The following is a 14557-nucleotide window of genomic DNA, read 5'->3' on the forward strand; positions in this document are numbered from 1 at the left end:
CCAGTCCATAAGTAATAAATGTGTTTTCCTCCTGTCTGAGTAGCTTCAGATTGTTTAGGATCGACCTCTGGCAACAGGTGAGGCTCTAGTTTAGTCCATGTTATCTTGAAATTGTGGTTTTCAGTTTCGGCATCCAGCATCAGAAATATGATATGGTCTAAACAGAAATATTTTCCTCTACAGAGAGGAGAGCCCCAAACAGCTTTCCAGTTAGCTTGTTCACTTCTAAGAGTTTTTGTTCTTAGTTTCAGCAGGCAAGCTGAACAAAAGTGACTTAGGATCAGAGACTTCACACATCTTCAGTTGGAGAAAGTGTGCAGTTCCACCTCTGAAGCAACGTTTCCTAAAATAACAGCCTCTGGAACCTCTGCAATCTGTTTCCCCGTCTCCCAGAACTGAGAAGTCTTTCAGCATTGTGAAGCAAGCTGCAAAATAACAGCCAGAACAAGAGAGCCTCAGTCTCTAGCATGCTATCTGGGGACCTATTGGGCTATTATTAGCAGGGGATACCAAATTCATTTTGTAAATATTTGAAAAGCCTTGCCAAGCAGCGTTGCAAAGACACGTGGTTTTCTGTGAGCCTTTCAGTCATTGAGCCTGGATAAAACACAAGGAAAAAGAGCCGTTTGCACACACCATCCCGTTTTGTTCTCCTCTACCTGAGGAGATGCGCTTATGCACCCCTTGGGCCAAAGCTAAAAATCCTGCCCCAAACCTTTGACAGAGGGGATTCTCTCTCGGGTAGAAAGGAGGGTTGAGCGGCTCCTGAGCCCCCAGTCCGGGACGTGCTGCTCCCAGCACGCGTCCGGCCCGAGCTGCGCAGCCTCCCCTCGTCCCCTCCAAGCACAAGGGACCCGCAATTTCCGTTTGCACCGCTAGAGGGAGGGAAACTACACGGAATTAGAACCTCCCCCGTCCGTCTGTCCTACCCTCCGCCGTAGGCGTGACGGTTAATATTCTTCCAGTATTGTTTTTAACGAGGGATTGCTTAAAAATGGGTAAGGTTTTTTTTTGTTTTTGTTTTTGTTTTTTGTTTTTTGTTTTTAATCGCAGTTTGTGTACGTCCGTGCAAGAGCTGAGAGCTGCTCTGCCCTACGGGGCACCAGCGTGTTCTGGAAGCTCCCCTTGGGTCACGTCTGTGGGAAATGCAGTGCGGTATGACAGGCTTTGGAGCCGCGTCCTCCCTGTGGTAACCGAGTCGGCGCGCGAAGGGAGGACGTCTGAGGGGCGATGCAGGCACACCCGCCTTCAAGGCGCCTGGCGGCCCTTCCTTAGCTTCGCAATCTCTGCTGTGGCCGGTTCAGTGTGGTTAAGTCAGTCAAACCACCCCAAATAAGTCTTTATGTATGGTTTCCCTTCCCTCCCTTTCCCTTTAACACTTAAGGAAAGTGTAAGGAAAAATATATTTTATTGAAAGCAAACAGTAATGGAAACTTCTGGAGAACTTCTTTTCCTTTCTGTTTCTGCACAGAAATTTTGAAATTTGATTAAGAAAAACTTGATGACGTTTCCAACCTAGGAATAGGAATGCAGTTGTCAGTGAAACCCACTGCCATTGGCAGTACCAGAGAACAACCTTCACACTTTCAGAACCTATTTCATCAAACCTGGTAGCTGTTTGTTCACTATCCACCCTGGACTTGGTGTTACACAGCTGGATACACTCAGCTTTCCTCCCTGGAACTGCGCTGAGTAACCACAGCAGCTCGTGCTTAGTTTGCTGAGGGGATGCCTCTCCTCTACCCAGTGTGGAAGGGAGAAAGCAGGCATGTTGGAATGAGCTGCTGCTACTGTCAGAAAAGCAAGGATGGGTCTCTATTCCATATGTCAGCCATGGTGTAGAACACTGCAGGAAGGGAGCGTTGCGATCTCTTGGGAGTCCTTTGCTCCTGAGAAGACGTTCTTGAGGGACAACAGTAGACTTTCTTTTTTAAACACAAAAGAGAATGAATACTGATCAAAAATGAACACAACCATGGCTTATTTGTTGCTGAACAGAATAAATACAAAGAGACAGCAGTGAATCCAAAGTGAAAAGGAACATGCATTTTTATTTGTTTTGCTATTTTAAGTATTAGCTGTTATATACTGTTGGTAGGAGGAGAAACAAAAATCTATGTGTATTATTCTTCTTTAATGAAAGAAAGCAAGAATGGTGCAGAACTCCGGACAACCTAGAAAGATGAAATCACAGTGACAGTTTCCTAACGTGTGGCTTGGAGGAAATTGCCCTTGCAACTGCCTGGGTTTTCATAAGGAAGGGAAAAGGACAGAACAGAACAGCACTGAAGGTTCCTTTCCTCTTTTGACACTAAAAGAAATGTGCACATCCCCTGGGTGCAAAACCTGGCTTCTCCTGGCTGTGGAAGTACGGAGGGAAGCTGGGCAGACTGGGACCCCTGGGATGGGACATGGAGGTGCTGGGCCATGCTTTGGGCTCAGCCTTCCTCAGGGACAGCCTGCTCCTGCTGCGGCATGTGTGAGGAGAAGGCAGTCTTCTTTGTGGGAGGCTGGCCCCAGCCTTATCACTGATGGCTGGGCAGAGAGGATGGGCTCAAAGGAGAGAATGAGTGCCTGTGAGGATGGTGCACCAAAAAGCTCTTGCTGGCAGCAGAGCAGCTGGCCTCTGCTGCTTGTTCAGATTGGCTGGCCCAGGAGGATCCTAATTACAGCACAACTGCTGTCTCCATAATCACTGCGGCAGGAGCCATGTGGGCCAGAAGGCACTGAAAGGGACCTGGATGCAGCAGCAGAAGATATTAGGGCTGCTGTTCTCTGTCCTAGCCGCTGAGTAGCACAAAGCCTACCAGATGTCAGGGAGGAAGAAGTGGGTCATCCTCCAAGTCGGCTTGTGCAAATAATGTAATTGACTGCCTGTGTGAGCAATGGAATTGTTCAGAGAGGCTCAGTGATATTCTTCTGAGGGTGTTTGAAGGTGTAGGGAAAGTGCTGGAAATGTGATGGAGGGCTGTTGCTGTGTCAGATGTTCCCTGTGTGGCAGTAAGGACAGCCGCTCACCTACCTGCACCCGCTGCTGACAGATGGAATCATCCTCAGCAAATTAATGGAAATGAGGAGAATTTGGGCCCAGCAGTTATCAAGAAGTGCTCTGATGAGCCATGAGAAAATAATGTTTTAGGATGTGAATGTTACTTTTTTTGAATTCCTGGTACGGTCCCAAAGTCAGCTTCTGCAGATACGGTTTGAAATCCAAACAGTAAGCTCAGGCAACGAGCATGCAGAGGAAATACAACAAAACAGATGTAATCTTTGTAGCATGGGCCATTCGTTGGCAATGAAAAGTTACTGCTGATGCCTGTTGTGTTTAGGACCTGGGGTCAGAGGTGCTTCTGCTCTTCCCTTTGCCACACAAAAGCAACAGTGGTGTCACAGCGCTCTTTACAGAAAGGCTCCCCCAGACAAGGATGGAAATGTTGAGCTGTATCTTTGTCCTGGAGCCCCAGTCTTTACCAAAAGCCTTGTGCTTGGCCACAGACATGAATAAAGGGAGCCAGGCACAGGTAGAATGCTATGTCCTCATCCTCCTGCTCACCGCCTCCCCCCCCCCCATCTTTCTGTCACATGCGAGAATTCAGTCGCATGCAGGCTCGCTGGGAGCCGGGGCAATAATTGGGATCTGAAACATTGCTGAATGACTCACACACGCTTTATCTATGTCTGTCCACACTGTTGTGGCTTTTCTTGCTGGTGACAACGTGGCGGAGAAGGACAGGGTGAGAGAGCAAGATAGCGTGGATGCGGGGGGCCATGCCAAGGTGACGAGCTGTTTTGCATTGGCATCTGATGGTTATAATCAGTAACGATGTATTTCAGAAGGTGTCTTTGATAACCACACTTTAATAATTTAACCCTCCTCGTATTTTTGGATATATAATTTGTGTGGGGATTACAACCCGAATCTGCTTAGGTGCCTCTGGTTTCTGACACAGCAGCAGCCTTTGAATCAGCGAGTGTCTGCTCTTGCTGCTTAATCTCTGAGGCAGCCAATTTGGGGACAGAAGGAGTTTTTACTTTATCTGCTCCAAACACACTTGTACTTTATTCCTTTGTATTGGGAAAACAGGGGAAAAAAAAAAAAGGCCAAAAAAAAAAAAAAAAAAAAAAGCTGTGTGTGTGAGCACGTGTGTGTGTTTATATAGCATGGGAGACAGAGACAAAACTGAACAAGTGTGGGAGGGTGAGAACCTTTATTGTGCAACAAACTGATGGCACCAAATATGCTGCATTTGTTGTGAGTTAAAAGGTTTATACAAAGATTTTCTTAGTAGTGTCTAAGATCTTAATAGGGTAATTAATCTTTCTAAGTGTTAGTGCCAGATTATGGGATCAGCTATTACCCCTGGCTACAGAGTACTCCTTTGTGTGTTGCTATGAACAGGATGAAGTGATGAGACTACTCCATTTGCCAAACAAAGATATGGTTGCTGCTAGCTTGTTTATGTTTGAAATGCATTTTCTGGTGTAGCAAGAGTAGAAGAAACCACTTCTTTGGGAATTTTGGTGCCCTTTAAAATGAGCCTTATAAAGAGAAGAAGGAAATGAAGCTTTGCAGAGCTTTATAGAAAAGTGCATATATACTTTAAGAGACCTAACAGTCAGTTGTTTGGTTTGATTTTTTTTTAATTCCAAAGCAGGCAGATAAATACATAGCTAATGTAATTGCAAGAAGCAGCTGTAGGAATAGATAAAAAGAGGTCTATACTTAAAAACTTTTGTGTGGAATGCAGAAGCCAAACAGTTTATTTGAGGAATTAAAATCCAGCTTGTATTGCAATAGGATAGGGTGGGACATAGAGGATGTGGGAGAATTTTCCTAAGAAATAGCCTTTGCTCGAGCCTGTTTATTCAAAAGGGTGAGTCAAATCTATTGGTTGTTTTATTTAATAGATAAAGGATATTTTTGTTAACTCAGTGATGTTGGGTTGGAGAGTGGGAGTGAGAGAGATAAAAAAGAATGATATCACGCAGTGGCTATCAGGATTGAACAACTGGATCATCCTGAAGAAATGGCTGCTTGGCCAGCCATACTACTGAATAAGTAACCTCTGCTCAAGGTCAGCATAAACAACTCTGTCCACATCATTTGGTTTCTGGTATAGTGAAGGCTGTCATGTTCTTAAGTGATAATAAAAAGAAAGCTCCAAGTCTAAGCTGTAATATGTACTATAGGTGACTTGAACCTTGGATTGCTTTTGAGTTGACCCAAAAGCAGTCACCTACAAGTGACAGGTTGCATATGGCTGAGTACGCCCTGCATCTAACAGCACTAGAGAAGCTGTCTGTCTTGGAGATCAAATGGCTTAGGCTGCCATGTCAAGTTAGCTTTTCCTCGAGGCACTGAGAGAGAGCACACAGCAGGGCACAGGAAAGCTTTGTTGTGTGGCTGGAGAGCTCGGGAACTTTGCAGAAAAGCTATGAAAAGAACTGTCACAGAGGCTGGGGTCTGGGGGCCTCTCACCTTGCACAGATACCTGCTGATGGTGGCTGTGGCCTACTGCAAGTCCTCCATAGGACCGTTCCCTGTACAAGGGGAATCTCCTGCCTCACAGACATTGGAGGGACCTGGCACTTCCACCCCATGTCTACCCACCACGAGTCCTGGCCTGCTAGATGGTGGCTTATGGCTGAGAAAAGATGGGAGTGAGAAGTCGCAGGCACTGGTTCACCCTCTCTTCAGTCTCAGGGGGCAGCTTGCATTTATACAAGACCTGAGGAAGCAAAGGAGAACCCTGAAATTGTGTGAAACCACCAGAATGAACTCCTAATACTCTGATTTGGCATAAGGTATGGGTGCATTGAATGGATGTTGGATCAAAATGGCTGTCAGCTAGGTCCAGCAGGTTTATTCTGTTTGTTTATGTGGGGGAGGTCATTGATTCCTTCCACTGGACTGCATCACTGAGCCTGCCCATGATGGTGGCGTTCATCCTGCATGGCTACGGTTGGTGGCAGTTGTTGAAAGCCCATCTGCTGCACTGTCGTTGCTCTTTCTGTAAGTCACCTGGGTGTTCCTCCTAGAAACTGAACATTTGTCTAAAAACCACAGCAAACTCTTGGCTCTGTCCTGCTGTCCCAACACTTAGGAATACTTCTCTTCCAGTTCTGCTAACAGGACTTCTCACAATGTGATGCCATAGAGGTGTGCTTTTAGTTTTAGTATTAGACATCTTTATTGCTTGTACCACATCTGTCGCTTTCTGTGTGAGCTTAGGCTTTTGTCAGTTTTTGAGATTTGTAATTTGATTTACAAATCTGTTTGATTCTGGAAATGATATTGCAACACAGAATGCTAAAAGATCTTTGAATATAATTGCAGTTACCTTATCACAAAGAAACTCTGAATGGTATGAGAAAAAAACACCCTATTAATGCAGAGTTGAGATGACCCAGTTGTAGAGAGACCTTTCCAAACGGAAATACTGAATCAAGGTACATGGCCAATAAAACATTGACTCATCCCCCTGGAGCCTGGATAACACTCACTGGGAGTTACCCACCTCCATTCCAGCTGTAGTTGCTGTATTAGCTTGAGCAATGTGGAATGGTGAGAGGCTTAGATTGAGTTTGGCAGAGTTTGGAGTCTAGTGTGGAATAATTTGGGGATGGGAGAGAGGAGATGCTGCTTGTACATACCTGGGTGTTTACATGCAAGCGCAAAGAAAAATCCTACCTTAATCCAAGGGAGAACTTGGGAATTTTACTTTAACACTGAGCTGCAGCAAGTCTCCTTGTCAAAGACTGGAGGCCAAAAATTTAGCAATGGGGATTTAATGGCGGGCAGGCATGAGATGCTACTGACTTAATAGGGTTAATGCTGGGTTGAGGTGATGTGCTGCTGTAGGCTGTGTAGCTGAGTAGGTGTGTGTGGCTTCCATTTGGTACAGCACACCAACAGCACAGCTGTTGTTAGCAAGAGGAAGGATGCTTTGGATGCTTTTTGTTATTCTGCAATGTACCTAAGCCTCTCCCTTCCTGTGCATCTACCATGTGTGTTATAGGAAAACTGAGGTCGGGACAGTTATAAAGCTGAATTTTCTTATTTCCGTTAGGTTGCTTATCCAGAATGGTACATATTACTAGATAGCCCAGGCTTTCTGATAGCAAATGTATTTGTCAGTGAATTTCCTAGGCTTGTTCAATAGGAATAGAAATAGTGATAGAATTTTGTTGTTGAAAACAGTGATGACTTAAGCAGTGGAAGTTAACGTGTAGTTTGTTACTTGAGATATCTGTTTCACTAAAAAAAGGAAATAGGATGTTTTGTGAAAAAGTGGCTGTGCTCTTTCTTATTTAAAAATGATATATTTTTTTCCTTTTTCCTGTTTTTTTTTTTGTTTTTTTTTTTTTTTTCTTTCCAATGGAATATAAGTTACTGACATGTTTTGAAATACTTGTAGGCCAACGGAAGAGGGAGTTGAAACTTGTGGTCTGTGTCTCCAGTGTTTTCCCTTGGGGTTGTAACAGTTTAAATGCTGCCCTAGCACATGGTAAAGAGCTGGGTATTTGGCTCTAAGCACATCCTCTGAGTCCTGCTGGAGCTCAGTCTTCTCAAGATGAGAAGAGTCTGAACTGTCTGCACTGGAAACTCCTGGACAACTCCCAGCCATGGGAGGGCTGCAGAACACTCTGGAGAGCAGGAAAGGCTTCATAGTAGCTAAGCTGGCCCTCCACTGCAACAAATGCATCCAAATACCACTTCATAACCTCAGTTGTCAGCATCTCTATAACTTTAGGGAAATGTTGCAATGAAACGTTAACGCTATTTCAAGAAGCAGCTAAAAAAAAATCACCCTGGGAGACAAGTGACTTGTTAATAAGTCATGGGACTTTGGTACGCCTCAGGCAGCATTTTCAAACTATTGCTCTCCAGATCAGTCGCTATAATTATACCGCTTCCCAAGCAGAGAAGAGCAGTGTTGGAAATTCATCTAATGTGTTATCACAGGTTTGATTCTTGGAGCAGAACACAATGGGTTATTGAAACGTAATAGTGAAATAGGTGTGACTACAGAATAGTGGGTCAAAGCAAATCCTCATATGAGTAATTAATTCCCACTATCCTACTTGTTCTATTTCATTCTTAGGTATTTAATTACACAGTTTTCCTTTCCTCCTGTCCCAACATACACCACAGGGCTTTTTTTTTTTTTTTTTCTTTCAGCCTTGCAAACAGTAAAACTTGAGTGCTTTATTGGAGTTATTTTCCTAAAAATAAAACTTTGAAAGGTCTGAGCAGTAGTAGGGCCAGGCTTTGTAATTACAGCTCTGTCTGGAGGGCGTGAGATGGACAGGATGTCCTTAATGCTGGGTGCTGTGCCATATGTTTTAAGGCAAGAATTTACAAACAGTAGAGCACTGAAGAAAATCACTATTTTCTGAACAACTTACAGCCCTCTGTATGAAGCTAAACCTAGCATTTGAAATGGGTTCGGTTCAGTTGCAGCTGTGTGTTGTCTGGATATGGTCTGTATCTGTGGGGATAAGAGACCTTTATTTTCTCCTAAAGATATGTGCTGGTTAGCATAATAAATATATATACCATTTTTGTTTTGTTTTGCTTTTGCAACACTACTCCTGTGTTACCAGCCTGGAAAAATAAGACTGAGTGTTTTCTTCTAAAAACATTCTCTGCATGTTTAGGTGCTTGCAATGTTCCTGTCATTTTAGTCTTCAAACGCCTACTATTCCAGCAACTCAGCTGATAGCACTACAGAAAGTAAATCTCTCTTAAGCATTTTCCTTCCTCTGGCTAATAGCTAATCTAATAATAGTTTGACTCCTACCACCACAATAGCTCTCTGTATAAGATGGGTAATAGGAGGAGGCTACAGATTTCATCTCATCGGTGGTGATCCAGAGCTACATGAAAGCAGCGTGATGGTGCTGGGTCAGGGCTCTGCCTGGCTTGCTTATTACTGTACAGACACATTTTCCAGTATTTCTCAGAATTGACATTAAAAAGTCCAGGACAGACAAACGAACAACCTTCCTCCAACAATGTGTTAACCTTACCATCCTCTGTTAGTTTTGGGCTTTTTTTCTTTCTTTTTCTTCTGTTGGTTTTCCTCATTAGTGTTTCTGCATGAGGTTTATATATTTACTTATTTCAAACTCTTACATTAGCCCTAAATGATCTTCCTATTAGTACAGGAAGCTGGCAGCAGCCAGTCTGCAGCCTTTGGATAGCCAACTAATTAAGGGAAAAGCAGGTGTAGATGGATCTACTGAGTCTACAACTAAGTGCCAAAAATTTAAGTTATTGGTCTGTGAGTGGTAGCAGGTGGAGCGCTGTTTTATGCCTTCAATACAGAGAAAAAGAAGGGTTGGAGGAAATGATTTTTCCCCTTCAAGATTTAAAAGCTCTTCAGAAATACAATATGTTCATTCATTAATGGAAAAAGAAAAAAGCTACTCATTGTCTTGTATGGGGTTAGTCTTGAAGACAAATAATGGCAGTGCAGGGGCTCTTACTTTCACTGACCTGGACTGGGAGATGTGTGGTGTGCACAGAAATTATTCATATTCTTAGGCTGACGCTTGGAAACATAACTCACAAGTGACTACAGATGCTGGCGCCTATTGTTCCTTTGCGGTTCTGTTTATTTATAAACTTTCCCTGCCTTCCATCAAACGCTCAAAATGTTCTAATCTGCAGAAAGCCTCTTCCCTCAGTGCTAAACAAAAACACAGTCTATTGAACAAAGTATTATGCAAGGGAGATTGTGTCTAAGAATATATTCTCTCCTTGCACTGATTTCTCCTCCTCCCCAATTTCTGCACTCGCTTTCTTCCTTTGTACTGGATTTAGTAATTTATTCAAACACTTCTAACCAGGGGGCGTTTTTCACCAGGGTGCAGTGGCAAGAGACCACAAAAGCATTTCACAACACATACAAAATACATTAAAGCACTTTCAGAATGGTATAGTATGGGATAGGATAACGTTAGTATAAAAACATGCAGAACAGCCACCTAATTACTCAACTGGTTTCATTAATTTTGATCTGGAAGTTGTCTTCATGGATACGTATTAATCTTTTATGTGTGGCGTGTAAATTTAAATGCAAGCAATAAATGAATTGCTTATACTAAAGCTTGCATACATCACCCTGGGAAAGGGATGATGAGAACAAAAACCTGGCACTCAAAACCTACTCACTGTTTACATTGTAAAACTCTCGGAGCATCTGACCAAACCAATGGAGTAGTGAGGAAGAAGGCTTTCCAGGTTGGACTGATCATTGTGAATCACGGCATCTTTTACCCCTGGGTCTAATTCTCAGGGCACTCAAACACAGTGTGACAATGCACATGAAACCTCTGCCCACTGAGCTGTAGGATTCTCTGTTTGATAACTTCTCTTTTGCCCCTGGCTCCCCTTTGTAAAAGTAATGAGATATTCACCAGAGCAGGGACTGGGACCAGATACCCAGCCATCCTAGCAAAGTGTACTAATTAGTCTGTCTCTCTCTCTCTTAATGAATTTATACATATTGATTGAGAAGTAGAACAGCTCCAATAGGAGAAACAAGATTTGTTTTTCTCTCAAAGAACCCTGCAGCCTACATGATAGTTATAACTTCCTCCTGATGGTTCGAGACCATAGCTTCTCGCTCTTAATCAGGTGGAAAGAAGAAAAAAACTGCTATTTTTTCCTGCAGGGGTGAACAGTCTGGTCATGGGGCCATTGCAGCAGGGAGAACAGTCTCCTTTTGTAGGGTGTATCTGTAGATCCTTATTTATTATGTTCTTTCTTTGCAAGTGCCTTAAATAGAAACTTTTTTTTTTTTTTAATTGGCATCGAAGAAAAGATTGGCTTGCATTTGCCATGCCAACTACATTCAAATTTTAAAAGCTGTTTTAAATCAAGCTAGAATATTTTCCTTCCTTACACCCTGCTGGTATCTTTTTTTGATTTGATAGCGGAACAAGAGATAACAAGAGATCAGTTATTGACATAATTTTATTGAGGTTCTTTTTAGAGTGCTTACTTCCTTTCCCATTTCATCCTGAGGAATGCTTACATGTGATCGCCTTAAAAAAAATCCATCCTGCTGGAGAAAGGTGGCTGAAAAGCAGACAGTAAAGGTAATATTCAACTTTAAAACTTTGGTTCTGACACGACTGGGTTCTGCTTCTCTGTGTAGCATCATTTGGCACAATTTGTGTGTTGATGCTGCAGTAATTTAGGCTCTTGATACTTACTGTTAATGAGTCTCTGAATAACTACATCTGTATAAATTAGTCCACAAATTGCCTGCTGCAAAAATAAACAGTTTTGATTTCCTGTGTGAGCAGTATGGCAAGCATTGTACACGTGTAGTTTTACTTAGAACTGGAAGTGTTTACCTGAGAGAAAAGTGATCATGAGTAGGTAAATGTGTGGTGGAACTGAGCGATTCTGCCCTTGCATGGCATCTTGCTACATGGAAATGGCATTGGGCAAGGCAGCATAGTGGAGTAAGTCTGCAATTCTGGAGAATCAAAAGCTTCATGTCTTTAGTGCTGTCATCTTGTTTTAGTCTGGGTGTTTCTGTCTTGAGCCTGAAAGAGAGCAAAATCAATAAAGCATGCATCCAAATTATCGTTCAAGGCTTTACTTGTGTTTTGGTAGCATGGGGCTTGGGTCCCATGGTACTTGAAGCTCTGAAAGACCAAAGTAGGAAATGTTCTTCTCTCAGAATGTTTCTCAGCTCAAGACTGAGAAGATTTAATAACATTTGGAAAGAAGACAGTGGAGCCAGCAATGAGGACTTTGTTTTATATAGGCCAGATATTTTGTACAGTCATAGGATGACTCTTAGGCTTCTCTTCTGTATCTGTAATCTCCAAGTTTGGTAATTTCAGTGCTTTGTGAGTTACCCTTGCATCTTCCCACCCATGTGTTAGCTCCGAGAAGGACTTGACTGCTTTTTGATGGAAACACCTACACTCCTATGCCATGACTTCAGCTGGAGATATGTGGGAATACAGAGCAGTTCAGTTCTCAGTCCTCATGATCCGGATGGTGCATTTAGCTGGGGAACTGTGCTTTAATACAGGGTATAATTGTATCATGTCAGCCTCCCTGAAATGTGTCTGTATTATGCACTGGGTCATTTCCAAGAGTCGCAAGGAGTTGCCTGCCTGCTGGCGTTAGACATGTGACCTTATTGAAATGTCTCTCTCAGTATCTAGAGGCTGTGATGTGTCACACTGATGCACATTTTCATCGTAACACTCACTCAACAGCAAGCAGCTCTCTGATCTGACAGTGCGCATAGGTCCAAGGAGATGGATGCCTGTGTAATGTTACTTCAGTTTGCCTAGCTGGTCAGATAAAATGAAAATCCTGCCACAAAGTCATTGCGCGAATGGTTTATAGCAGCATGCAGGATTATGAACTTCAGCACTTATTCCACCCAAGATACGCAGACCTTACGGGGCTCTGCTGCATTTATTCTGGAGATGACTGACAGCATGGAATGTACGTGTAGAGGATGAGCTGCGTGTTACGTTTGGTCACAAGCAATGGGGTCTGCAGGAGGGTGGGACTGTAATGTGAGGGAAGAAAGAATTCAGGGTCTGTTTGAGGCTGAAGCATGGCCAGGGCATATTGTCAAAGCAATAAATCTAAAGAACTCTTAATGACTTGCAGAATGATTTTGGTGGCTTCTTTGGGTTGGAGATGCCTTCAAAAGCACCTGGCAGATCTTTCTGTAGTCGATGTTATTCCATATAGGTGGCATTTGCTAGGCAAACAGATGTGAGGTATTAATGCAGCCAACTTTTCTGTCTCCTGCTGTGAGGCATGAACCTTGCTCACTGGCACCCAGTGCCATGGCTCCTCATACACTTCATGTCTCAGTACACTACATGCAGCCAATCAGCTTGATTCAGGATTTACTTGGTGGCTGCCAGCCTGGGGAGCACACGAGCCCTGCTGGAGGGTGCACTTGTCAGGATCCAAAGACAGAGGACCAACAGTCTTTCTTGTGCTGTGGTAGAAGAAAGGGAAAAGATGTGGGGAAAACATGGAACGACTTAATGAGTCAACTAATTAGAGACGAAACATAATCTGACCAGGAGAAAACAAAGAGGATTGATTATTTTTTTTTTAATTCTTTTTTTCTCCAAAGGATATATTTCTCTGAAAGATTATTTCACAATAAAACAATTACAAAGTTCACTCTGTGCTCATGGGTGTACATATGCACACATGCAGGCATATAGCCCCACAGATTGTGTTTATGTGTCTGAACCAAGGCAGTCTGATTGCACAGAGTGACATGCAAGCTTGCACGGGCTGGTAGCTTTCATATTGCACAAGAAGTGTTTGCTTAAGTTAACTTTTGCCAGTAAGGCTAATGCCTCTGTGCTCTCAGTCTGGCCAGAAGCTCTGGTGAGAGACAGGAGCTCATTCCAGGTGCAGAACAGCACAAGCACATTTTTTTTTTCTGATACTTTTCTTCATGGGAGAGCTGCTGTCTTCTTTCTGAGGCCGTAACAACGGCCAAGGCTGCTGTGAGCCTCAGTGAATATCCTTACTAGAGGGAAGTGAACTGGGAGGGGCCAACATTTTTAAAAAAGAGAAGTGTTTTTAAAATTAGAATTCTGCATTTCTCTTTGTGTTGAAAGCAAACGCCTGGCCGTTAGCAAGAGCAGAGGGCTCTCAGCTGAGGGCTCTCAGTGCCCAGCCAGCAGCATGGCCTGTGGGCACAGCAGTGAGAACAGGGGTCCTGGGGATGCTTTTTGCTTGCTTCCCAGTTGATCTGCTCTAAGCTTTGGCTCTGTTTCATGCCTCTTCATGGAAATGACTACCCGTTCTGGGAGGAGCTCTGTCTCTTTCTCAAACTATAATGCAATCCAGACATGAATTGGCAGAAATACCATGAGACTTCTTATTCTTGTGTATTTCCAGTGCAAATGAACTCAAAATATCCTGAGAAAGGCAGCCATGGCATTTTTTTCTGATGAACTGACAATGACCTGACAGTTTATTGTGGTTTCTTCCCCAAAAGATGGATATATAGGAAAGAAATGGCAAGATCACTTTCCCATCCTTAGCTCGTTTTCAAGCAGTACTGATATTAAAAACTTATTTTTCACAGTGTATTTTAATAATTCGTACTCCATCAAAATAGTTACAATCAAGCACTCTCTTTGAGCATATGCACATGTTAATTTAAAACACAAGATCTGTTGGAAAAAAGACTTTGAGGACGGGCTGGAGTTCCATGCTGTGTTTTCTGCACCCGCTATTAGCTGAGCAGTGTGAGTGCCTGACTTAGTGAGCACAGTTCTAGTGACCGTTACGGTGATAGAGAGACCTTGACAAAGATCCTGGCCTGGCCCAGTTTGGGGAAAAATGCTCATCTAATTTGCCTAGTAAACTTCAGCAATAAAGAGATCCTCACTTGTGAAAGTACTGTAACACAGCTAGGAGATTTGGGTAAAGAAAACAAGACAACATTATTTCTTCATGTCTTTCCAGTGTAGTGATGAATGGATACAGCAAGGCAGGTGCAAGCGATTTAGATGAAGTCTCGCAGGAGAA

Source organism: Centrocercus urophasianus, unplaced genomic scaffold (genome assembly GCF_019232065.1).
Source record: "Centrocercus urophasianus isolate 14NV4802_14NV808 unplaced genomic scaffold, USGS_Curo_1.0 seq_11, whole genome shotgun sequence".
NCBI lineage: Eukaryota > Metazoa > Chordata > Aves > Galliformes > Phasianidae > Centrocercus > Centrocercus urophasianus.